The following is a 12,006-nucleotide window of genomic DNA, read 5'->3' as shown; positions in this document are numbered from 1 at the left end:
GGTCTCTGCTGGGGTGCCACCAGGTGCTGCTGCACCCCAGGGGCTGAGCTGAGCAGTGGGAGCAAACTGTCCTCCAGAAAAATGGGTTCTCTCCAACTGGTGTCCCCAGGGCTGGCTGCGGTGCTGGGCAAGCCCCCAGCCTGCGCGGAGGGGTGGCTTCGGGACGAGGACGTGTCTCAGGATGTTGCCTTATTCCCGAGAGAAAAGGGAGTACCAGGAATCCAGTACCATGAGATTTCTGAGGTCTAAGCAGAGCTCTAAGACTGCAAACATGGGGTTATTCATTGCATTTTTAATATATAGTAAGAATAATTTGCTAATCCAGTCAGTTGCTGGGGTTATTCTAATGATGACCAAACAAGTGGGAGCTAGCGAGGCAAAGCTGCTGAAGGCTGTTTTCAGCCTCAATTAATGCAACCAAACGAATCCTAATTTACAAATTAGTTCTATGTCATGTTCCTTTAGTGTAGCTAATGTGCTGCTTCAGTTTTGGAGAGGAATGGGCGGAATGGGTGATTTTTTGGAAACCTACTTTGAAACATTTGCCCTTTCAGCTGAGAGAAGTTCTTCTGGAGCTCTTTACACAGCTCCAAGAAACAACCAGAGTTGTACAGCTGAGCTTTGTCGTAACTTCAGCAAATCTGACAGTCTTGTGGGTCTTTCCTTTATACTTTAAGAAATCATCCGTATTATGTTGCAGACAGCAGCCTGAAATTTGCATGAAATTAAGAAGGTGCACTAGCAGCAAGAGAAACACTCGGATTTATTCAAAGGTTTGGTAGAACTCCTGCAAAAATATGCTCTGCCTCTGGCTTAGCTGAAATGAGATCCTTGCTTGTTTATGTGCGTGTTAGGGCAGCTCAGAGCAACGCTGTTTCTGCTCTGAAGAAAGGAAGAGATTAAAGAGAGAGTATTTATTTGAAAATAAACACCTCTGGAAATCCAGCCCTTTTATCTGTTCAGGAAAGTCATTCTCTTTAGCTGGATGGATAAATATGTGTCTCGCTTCTCTCTGTGAAGGAGGGGATGGGGTTTGGTGCAGCAGGGCTCCCCGAGCAGCGAGAAGAGCTGGCAGCAGCGCGCTCTGATGCTTTTGGATGTGCTCTGTATTTTTTCCCCTCCAAATCCTTGCTTGCGTGTGCTAGTTGCGGAGCACCGGCATCCTGTGAAAAGAGTTACCAGGATGCTCCGAACTGTCTTGGCTGGGCTCTACATCCCAGCAGGGCGGCTCCTTCCCCCGCTGCGTGATGGTATGGTCAGCTCGGGTCAGCTTTGGTTGGCTTTTCCAGCTTGGGGACGGGCCCAGGTTGAGGAACCTTGATGAAAATTTCTCTTTCAGGGAAATTGCACGTCTTTTTGACTTCCTGGAGGTAGATTTCTCTCTGTCTTGCTCAATTAATAGCTCTGGGCCTTCAGTTTGGGAAGTAGTACTAAGTAAAAATCCTGGTTTAGTCTCTCCTGTCTGGTGCAGAGGAATGCTGCAGTGAATGTCTTTAACCCTTTGGGCAGGAATACATTGCTATGAATGTCACGCAAATAAATGAGGTTTTCAGCTCTTTAATGATGTATTGCAGCATGTGAATGGATGCATGGATAACCACTCACAGCGTTTATAAGGGCTCTGCTTTGGGCAGTGGTTTTCCCAGTGGTGCATCCGTGGGAGATGGCAGCGTGGGCAGACGTGGGGTAGCCACATGATTTAGCGCTGGAGCAGGAGGTGTGCAGAACAGAGAGGGTGTTTGTGGGGTGTTTCCAGGTGTCCATGCTGCTGGGGGCAGAAGGAAGCCCTGGAAGTTGAACTGCAGCACTGTCTCTCCAGCGCAATCCGTGTAGGAGCCCGTGTTTGCAAGAAAAACTAAATCACCTGCAGTAGTAAGTGTGACTGGGCTGTGATTTTTTTTTTTTTTTTTTTTTTTTTAATTTTTTCAGTGCCTTGAGACACAAGAAGCAAGCTGCACAGCAAAAGACTGGGCTTTCTGAAAGATCAAGTGCACACATGTCTTTGACATGTTTTCTTTATCTGCATTTTGAGGGTGGATAAGTCAGGCCTGTCCTTTGCTGGTCATGGAGGCATCAGTTATGTATCTTGTTCATGTCGTATCTGGGACCAACATCCCCTGTCCAGATGGTCGTTTTTGCATCTTGCAGGTTGCCAGTTAGAGAAATCTTTGAGTTTCAGAGCTGAAAGTGCACCTGGAGATTTGAGGGAGCACTGCAGGTCTGCAGGCGCGGGGGCTGCAGCCCCTCCCACGGCAGGGAGACGTGGGGCGGTTGGAGATGGAAAATGGGGCAGCTTTGGGTATCTTCTGTCATGTCCCCTGTGACACACCATGAGGGGAACACCTGATAAGTACAGGGTCTCTGGCAAGCCCAGCAGGCTCCTGCCACTGTGCCCCTTCCAAGGCAGGCAAAATGGTACAAAAACCCGCTGAGGCTAAAGACACCCCCATCTCCTTGCTGCGTGGCATTGCTAACCCAAACTGTGTTGTTTGGGGGTGTTAGGAAGGGTGGTTTGACAAATGCTGCCCTGGAAAATATTCCTGGGGAATAAAACAGGGATGGTGGGAGCAGCCAGCGGTCAGGGCTGGTCATGGGAAAGCTGATTTAGTGTAGGGGCACGTTCAAAGGGAGCCTGCCGGGGGGACTGTGGAGCTGCTCCATGCAAAACGAATTGCAGCTCAATGAAAGGACTCCCAGGACGGGGTTTAGTTTCTTATTTATTGCCAGACTTGCAGCAGGGAGCTGGTGGGAGGAATTTTATGTTCCTTCAGCATGGCTCCGTCTCCTGAAGCCATCAGCAGTGCTACAGCAGGGGCTGAAGGAGGTTTTTCTCAGTTTCTGTGGTGTGTGGCTGGGGGAGCTCAGCTGCTCTCTCCAGCTCAGTGCTTTCCCTCATATCTTGCCCAAGAAGGCCAGGAGCTTTGTCCCACCAGCCCAGGGGCTTCATCCCAGCCCCTTAGAGACCCAGGCTCTCTCTGAGGGTCCCTCCTGGCTGCCCTCATGCTCAGAGCCTTCATCCCCCATCAGCTGCAGTGATCAACATCCCGTAGCTGGTGCTCTGGGCTTTCCTACGCCGAGCAGCACCATCAGGCAGGTGAGAAGCTGCTGCATGGTTGCGAGTCACCCTTTGGTGATGCAGCTCATTCAAGATCTTCAGAACAAACGCAGCCAGGATTGTTGTGTCTCCAGAGTTGTCTGTGGGCAGACTGGCTGTGTGAGTTAAAAGGATCATTTATGGTCTTAGACACCTTCACCAGTGATTTCCAGGAGTAGAGCCCACACCTTCAGTGTTTTGCTAGCTGCTTGCTATTTCTTGTTCTGCTACAGTAAAAGATGGTCCTTCTTCCTTCTTCCGGATGGGGAATCTCACCTTTGTGTCAGATGGTGATAGAGGAAAGGCTCCTTTCTGCCCCGAGGGGATGGGGATCTCAGTAAAGGTGACAATGTTTCCTAAGGAAGGAGGTCTGTGCTGCAGTGCTGGGGGTTCTGCTGAGAGCTTGAGCCCGTTGGGTGTCCAGCAGGAATACTGGACACTGGAAAGCAGATAGTGGGTTGTTGTGTGTATATATAACTTAGTTTGGGTACCAAACTTGTGCGCTTTACCAGGGCACATTTACAGTGTTGTTTGCAAGCAAAGCAGTGAAAGGGGTTTCTTTCCTGGCCCAGAGCCTCCTACAGAAGACCATGCTCTGATCAGGTCCCTCCCAACCTGAATTAACCCGGATTACCCCATGACCCTGTTACTCTGAATGCAGCCTCCCACAGGACCAGGGGAGGAAAGCAGCTTCAGAGCTAGTCGCTGCCTTTCACCTTCCCTCCCCTGAAGGAAAGCCATGTACGCTCAGAGTCACTGCTAGCGGACACCCTGTCAGTAACCACAAGCCATCAGTCAAAGCATTCCAAAAAACCCAGTGTAAATTCAAGAAAAAATAAATTGCAACTTTTGAAGGTATAATTCGGATCCTCTGTGCCGTAATTTTGCTGCTGTTTCTGATTTATAGGCCTGTTCTGTTAGTATTTAAGTCTCTTGTTATACTTGACGTTAAATAGATGACTCTGTATGTACTCTGCTATAATTCAAGCATGATGTATATGCACTCAGAGCTGTAATGGCATGTGGCCGTTACACTGTAAATATGTACCATGAATAGAGAGGCTATTTTTTGCATGCTTTTGTACTCTAGAACTGAAGAGAAAATGACAATAAAGTCCACAGAAATGACACTCCGTGCAAGTGCAGTTCCTAAGGCGGCGCTTGCTGCTGGCTCTCGTGTGCTCTCTGCTGTTCAAGCCCTCTCTGTGCTTTTAGCTGCAGCAAAGAGGGGTTTACAGGGCCTCCACCACCCCTTCTCTCCCTTCCCTTTCCCTTCCCTGTTGGGCTTTTCCCTGGATGAAGAGGCTCAGGGACCTATCGTGCTTCAGTACCACATCACCAATCATTAGAGCACCTTGCAGTAATGTCACCTGTGAAGCTGTCTTGCCTTAATGGCATTTTCTTCCCAAGAAACACTGTGCAAGTTGCTTTGAAGAGGGGTTGGCCTGGGCTAGAGCGAACTCAGCATCTTTGTGGTGTCTATCTCATCACCTGTCATTAATGTTTTTCCCAAATGGACACAGGATGGGCCCAATACTGGACACATGTGTTAATTCACGGGGATATAGGCTGTTGGCACCTTCGAGTCTGAATGTGAAGGACACAAGGTCCAAAGCACTTATAGTGTCTGGTCTGTTCACTGGGACGTCCTGGGCTTTCAGTTCTCCTGACACCTTCACAACCTGTTCCCAAGTACTGCAGTGAGCTGCCCAGGAGGAACTGAGTCTCCCTGAGCGCAAGGGAACAGCCAGGCTCAGTGTCCCCTCCAACAGCTCATCGCTCGGGGGGCTCAGTACACAGTCCCTTTGGTTAAGCAAACCAGACTCAGCTTCCCCTTCCCATCCATTTTTTTGGCTTCACAGTCAGGGGGCAGAAATGGGGAGATCAAAACCTTTCCAGCCGGAGATGATCTCACACACAGGTCCAGGTCTGTGGTAGTGCCCAGACAGCAGAAGTAAATGGAAGGAGAGTCTTGGATGCACCATATCCTGAAGTGTTTTTCCAGTAGAGCTGTGCTGTTCACTGTTGTGAGGAGGGGATGTGCTGGGGGACAAAAGCTCAGTTTTGCTGGATGCTGTTTCTAGATGCTTCAGCAAAGTCTCCAAGTGTGGGCACAGCTTTGGAAATCCCTGATGTCCTGTTCCTCCCTCCCTGAAGAAAGCAGGAGCCCGCTTTGTGCCCTGAGACAGTTGTGTGTCAGGAAACTCATCCTGTCACAGAAACATCCCTGTCCGAGCCAATCCTCACATCTTCCCGGACAGCCAGCAGCTAACAAGGCACGGCCATGCTTCAAACTAGGATGTTACAGCTTCGTTTTCCCATTCTGCCTGCAGCAGCAGACTGCACACTGACGACTGCTGTTTCCCAGCAAACCACACTAAGATAAAAACTTGCTCTTTGTTTTTCAAACACTGAACAAAAAGCACTCTTAGGTGCAGCCTCAATTAAAACAGCAAAGGGTTTTGCTTGGATTTATACATGCTATGGGCTTTATTTCTCACCTGGGGGTGTTTATTCCTTACAAGTCCAGTCTTTGTGTTTTTGGTAAGGGAATGGCCCCCTCCGTGTTGGCAGCGAGGATGGGTGGCTCGGCTCTCCCAGAATCACCGCAGAAGTGGCTGGAGCTCCGTGGCTGCAAGGAGCAGGGGCTGACTCGGTGCTGGAAAGGAGAGGACAAGCTCCATTGCCAGCTCCTGTGGGCTCAAAGCAGCTGCTGAACTTCACTGTACACTTTTATCCTTGTCTTTTTTTTCCCCCCTCAGTTGGGTTTCCTAGCTTGTTTCTGGCACACCAACACCAAATTAGCGACTGAAGAGGTGAAACCCCCTTTGGGGCCGGGTCACTCAATGCTGCAGCAATCCTGACCGGCCGAACCCAGCAGATGAGGAAGGTACCACATTGCCTTGTGCTATCGGAGAGGTGGTTTGTGTGGTAAGCACAGAAAAACATGCCCAGATGTGCCCCAGTGCCATAGCAACGGGGCTGAACCCGCTGCAACAACTCACGGAAAACCACTCCGTAAGAGGGGCGGCAGCAGCTCGGGTGTGCAAACAGGGACATTGAGGACTCTTTAATGAACAAACACTTTTGCTGGATTAATGCTATTGCCCGCTCCCACGCTGGGTGGGAGCGTTTTGTCAGTGAGTAAATAAAATATTAAAGTCACATAACTGCTTGTTACCCAGGGATAACGGCATCCTGGTCCCACCTCGGCAGGTCACATCGCCACCATCACACATCCAGCCCCGAGACATGGTCAGTGATATGTCCCAGGCCAGGAGATGCCCCCAGGGTTTAGGGTCATTTTAGGATCTCGCTGGGGACTCAATTTGAGGGTTTATCCAGCCAAGTAAATGGCTTGAAAGCCACTGCCCCTCATTTTCTTTTACATGGGCTGTGTTTCCAAATGGATTTCTTGAGCAGTAGGTTATAATTTAGTGCTTATTATAATATTCATTGAGCTGACTTTTTCTGTAGCATTATACCAAATACTAATTATTAGAAATTAAGGTGACAAGAGGGAATAACATTCTGAGTTGTGTGAGTAATGACAGCCCAGGAGGGATAAGTGAGGTAAAGCAGCAGGAGAATTTCCTTTCTAGAGGGAAAAGAGAGGTAATAAACTCCCCAGAAGCAGGTGCACAGGAGCCACGGCTGCTGAGCAGAGGGTGTGCAGAGAGGTGCCGGGCAGGGCAGCTGCCGGGAGGAAGGGGACAAAAATATTGGAGTTGCTGGTGAGTGCAAGCAGAGGGGTCGCAGGCGTGGGACCACTGGGTCCAAAACGTTCAGCTTTGAGGCATCACCACCTCGCAGGATCCATACAGGGAAATGAACTCCAAAGGCTCAATCTTACATTGACAGTATTTCTCTAGTTCATTTGCTTAGTTTATTTTTTTTTTCCCTTTTCAGGCTGAAAGTAAATTTTCTATGATGACTTCCAACAAAAGATGGGAGGACGTTTCTGCTGGGTCCGATATCAGATACCAGTGCGTGTCCTTGCGAGCTGCAGGTTTGGGTGCTGGTAAGCAGTTGCTGCGGAGTCTTTGGGCACAGTCCAGCTACAAATAGGTGGTGGTTTTAAAAGCCTGAGACTTTAGTTACAGCCAAGGTGGAGCTAAACCAACCTCTGAACCACACTTTGTCATGCCAAGTTCTGTCCTGAGAGCCATGACTGCCACTTAAACTGCAGCTCTGGTAGGAGGGATGGAGGTGGGATGAATGGCTGGGGAAGCACCCAGAGCCATGCTGGGCTGGGCGAGGGACAGGCTTTTCCTGTCCCCAGTGAAGGGGGAGCCGTCAGCCCTCAGAAGACATGGCCCCAACTGGGAGTAACCCCATTATAAACTTCACCCTTTATTGTTATCCCTGCTTCTCTGCTCCAAGCTGTGCGGCTGCCCCCCAGGCTTCCCTCCACCAAAGGCTGTTGAAGCACACTCCATCCTTCCTATGGTTTAGCGGTGGGGAGAAAGATCTCACGTGAAAGCGATCCCTTTATTGCCAAACATTTCCAGGATTTGTCTTGTAACCTCCTTGAGTAGGAAAAAAACCCTTTACCATGTTCTTTTCTAAAGCAATTTCCAGGGAGGATCAGCAGACACGGCCAGGAGCCGGCAGCATCAAGCCCTGACCGAGTTTCTTCGCTTGATTAAATCAATGTTTTGCCACTAATGTGATCTGAATGCCCGTTTTCTGTGCCCCATTTATTTTAATGTGGGGGCTGGGGTGCAGGGGGAGGCAGCACCAGAGCAGCTCTCTGGAAATCCCACCGAGGCGCTCAGCCCATCCCATGTCACGGTGTGTGATGTGGTAACACATGGGGGGAGAGTGGCCGGACACACCAGCTGGGATAACTCACATCTCCTGTGGTGCCTCGCAGCACCCGGCTGTCTCCCTGCACCCCCGCCAATCGAGCTCTACTTTTTTTGGCAGAGGAGGTGTCTCAAGGCTGTGTTTTGGGAAGGGGGATGCTCTTGCTTAGTCTAGGCCAGCCAAAATCCCTATGAAAAAAAAAAAAATTGGGCATAATAGGTGGGTTTTTTTCATCATTATAACAAGATGGTGTTGCGTGAGCAGCTTCTCCCTGCCCTGTGGACCCCTCCAGCCCTGCTGCAGGATGGGGACGGGGATGGGGACAGATTGCCGGCAAGGGAGGGAGCTGACCCACCACCAGCTTGAGGTGAAGCAATTAAAGTGTATGGCTGCCACCGGCGTTTCCTGCCTGTAATTAAAACTTTTAATGAGGAGGCATATGGTAACCCCTCTGGCCCCAGGCTGGCATATTGCCAGGTGTGGGTTTATTAACGGCTACTAATTACACTGTCACAGTGTATATGTTGGGGAGGGCTGCATCGCCTGGCCCCAAGCACTCCAATTGGCTGTGAATGCTGTCAAAAAAATTTTAGTTTTATTTATATTTTTTTCCCCTTGCTTCAGAACCTTGAAGCCCCAGGTGTTTGCAGGGCATTTTGGAGACACCACCACCCCTGGGACACAGCTCTGGCTCCTTCCCCACTAGACCTGACCCCCTCCTCCATGCACAGGGGCTGCAAATCCGGCTGCACGTTCTCCCCGCAACCAGCTTTTTACTCGTGGAGTTATGATGAAAACCTGACAGGCCCAGTAGCTGCAGCGGGGCTCAAAGCCTTTCCCCATCCTGATGGTGCATCCGGCTGCTGGGATGTCCCCGGCCCCCGATGGCTCCCATGTGTCTCCGGACCAGGACTGGGTGTTATCCTGGTAAGAAAACCAGTGGCTGCATTCCCCTTAGACCTCAGCCCTGCTGCTGGCATGTTTATTGGACTAAAAGCACTACAGTAAGGCTGTTTTCCCCCTCTGCATAAGGATCTTGGTAATGCTTTACAACAACTGGTTATATTTTTTACATCAGCTATTATAAAGTTCCTTGCTCCCAGCCTGGGGCTCTCTGAATCTTCCAGCTCTGCACAATCATTTGGAGAAAATTAGTATTAAAATCAACCACGTGGAAGTTCTCCCCTTCCTTTAAAAGCCAGTCCCTGCTCCCACTCCTGCAGCAGCCTGGTGCCATCCTGTCTCTGCCTGCCCTGTCCCTGTGCCGCTGTCACGGATGGGACAGGGGCTGTGGCCCGCACTGTGCTGACAGGCTGAACAGCCTCGCGAGGGATGGGAGCCCATGGATAGTGGGACAAGGATGGACAGAGGCCACTGGGGATGGAGTCGGGGTATGTGAAGCTGCTCACTAATATCTGGACATCGAGGGGCCCCACAGACATGAGCTCGATTTGGGGCTGGGAGTGCCCCTCCAGTACCGTTAGAACCAGCAGCTGAGGGATGAGCTGCCACAGCACCGAGTGACGCTGGAAAGAAAACCCTGTGGCCTTGGCTGGACACAGTAACACTGCGTGAGTGTGTGAGGTTAAGTGGGGGGTTGTCTGGGCTCTGGGACCCTCCCTGGCAACCCGGGATTCAGGCAGCAGCAGCTTTGGCAAAGCGGCGGCGACAAAGTGCAGCAGCAGCTCCCAGGTTTCTTGCTTGAGGGTGGTGGGTTCTGGCCAAAGGCATCTCCTGCACCGTTCTCTGGAGCATCAGGAAATAATTTATTTTAAAATACTTCTTTATGATGACTCGAATGACAGGAGTGCACATGGCAGGACACAATTTTGGGGAGCAGGTAGGCAGGGACACTGCAGAAGGGCACAAGGCTGGTGCAGGTACAGCCTGGCCAGAGCCCCAGCACCAGCAGGGCTGAGCAGTTGCTACCAGATTTACTTGTTCAAGATATTTTACCTTTATGACATTAGAGGGGATTTTGCTTTAGCACCATGATACAGCAATACAGGGAAATACAACACATTGTGTAGCGATTGCTATGCCCAGTACAACCATCACGCCCAGTAGTGCTGCTCACCCACCGCTCCAGTTGTGAAGAGGGTGCTGGAGAAGCCCTTGGCACTGTGCAAGCTGCCTGGTCGGCAGAGGAGAAGGCACAGAAGTCTGAGCACAAATCAGAAAAATTCCTCTTTAAAGGAAATTACAGTGTCAGGGAGTGTAAACTGCATCCTGGTCCAGCCTTCTGCAAACATGCGCGTGCTCCCTCGTGGCAGGTGATGAATGCCCAGACAGTGTCTCCTGCTCGTTAAGGGTAAAACAACTGACTTACCTCAGGAGACAGCTGATGGCTGGTGGTGCACAAGTTCTGAGGGGGGGGGATAAACCCACCTCTTCCCCAGGCGAAGCCTTGGGCCGGTCTCCTGGTGCCCTCTGCTGCAAGGCGTCCCCCGGCTGGCAGCGCGGCCCTGCCGGGGTGGCACTGGGGTTTTGGGGAGCCGGGGGGGCTCCTGCCCTCCTCACAGTGGTGAGACTCGGCTTCGTTGGTGCCAATTTCATGCTGTGACAGTATTTTCAGTTTCATGCCATAACGTCGGCATTAGGCAAGGTGAGCTCCTGTGAGCATTACCCTCCCTCCATTAAAACTTCTGTGGATATCCACTTCATTCACCATTTTACTGGAAATGCTCTTCAAAAAGGATTTTTAATGCTTATTTGGATTTCATAGGTAAGCATTTTTTAAAATATCGTTATTCCCTCCCACAAAACAATTGTTCTTCAATATACTGCTACCACATATGTTACTGAAATACGCTGGATCTCCTGGTGAGACTTTTTATTACTCTTTGGGAAAGATTATATTTGGCCACACCCTTCTCTATGTATTTCCCCCCCCCTGCAGTTAAAGACTTTTATTCCTAAAGGGGATTTTATGAACAAAAAAGGAGAAATTAGGTTACAGGATGTTAATAGCAGTTGAATTTCAGAAGCTGGTTTCTCCACAGGGGTCATGGCAATTTCTTTTTTAATTCACAGATCTGCTCTTCTCCATAAGTCGTGTATTTGAACTAAACGGTTTTGGCATCAGACCTCCAGCATTTAATTGCAGCTGAAGAGAAGCCTAAACAAAGAGCTCAGTGTAATAAATGTCCTGTTGAAAACCTCAATTAGCTGTAAATGGCTGTCTTACCTGTTCGTTTTAACCATTTAGTCATGCACCCCTTTTTGGGAAATAAATCCCTTAAAAGCTCTAACTGGAGCTGAGAAGTCAGGTCCCCTTTGACGGGGCAGTGCCCACAGAGCGCTCCCGAGCGCCCAGGCTCACAGACACACTCGGGACCGTCAGCGGCGGGACACTCCCCCTGCGGGCGCAGCGAGCCCTGTGGTGGGGTTAAAGATTTCAGATCTCAGTAGTGCCTTTCCCACCACTTCTTCCTCCTCTTTATTTCTAATACAAGATAACTTTGAGGACTTCAACGAATATATCGCGGCCTGAGGAGATGTGGACAGCAATCAGGCTAACTGTGCCCCGAAGGGCAGGCAGCAACTTTGTCAGATTCTGGGGTGTAGTTCTGCCCGTGTGAAAACGTTCAAGAGCTCTTCAGGCTCAAGTTACCACCTCTGTTTCTGAGCAGATTTTTCAGATGCCGTTCTTTACAGTTTAGCATTAAATGAAACAATATCTACAAAATTGTATTCAATTTACAGACCAGCGGCTGCCTGATTTCTGCAGCAAAGCTGATGGTAACAGTATAAAATGAAGACATACTTTTTCAGCAAATTATCTACAGCAGACATTGTGTTAATCAGGACATTTTTCTACTCTTCAAACTTCAAGTTAGAGAATATTAGATAACTTTTAAGTCACTAAGTCGTTTTCTAAACAAGCAACTTGATTCCCTGGTTTTCCCTCCGCTGCCCTCTGGCCTGCACAGACTGACCCTCGCTGCAGAAGTCCAGAGATCAGCATCAGGAATCTCCTCCGTGTGGATTCCAGGAGTCAGCCACACAGCAAGGACATGTGTGGTTAAAGAAAGAGAGTGGTTTTACCCAGCTGATTCTCTACGAAGGTTCAGAAGTCGGGGGAGAAAGAATTGCAAAGTGTA

General features: G+C 49.8%; 1 long non-coding RNA gene across 1 annotated transcript; it reads right to left on the bottom strand.

The window, feature by feature from the left end:
- Positions 1-1,920: 1,920 nt before the first annotated feature.
- Positions 1,921-3,386, bottom strand: LOC113487150. Its single transcript, XR_003399735.1, has 2 exons — positions 3,281-3,386; positions 1,921-3,248 (listed from the first exon to the last, which is right to left on the bottom strand). It is a non-coding gene; the product is annotated as an uncharacterized LOC113487150 (long non-coding RNA).
- Between the last annotated feature and the right edge of the window lie 8,620 nt (positions 3,387-12,006).

The sequence above is a fragment of the Athene cunicularia genome (assembly GCF_003259725.1).
Source record: "Athene cunicularia isolate RWA chromosome 19 unlocalized genomic scaffold, athCun1 chr19_part1, whole genome shotgun sequence".
Lineage (NCBI taxonomy): Eukaryota > Metazoa > Chordata > Aves > Strigiformes > Strigidae > Athene > Athene cunicularia.
The sequence above is the reverse complement of the archived record's forward strand: the minus strand, read 5'-3'. Positions and strand labels throughout refer to the sequence as shown.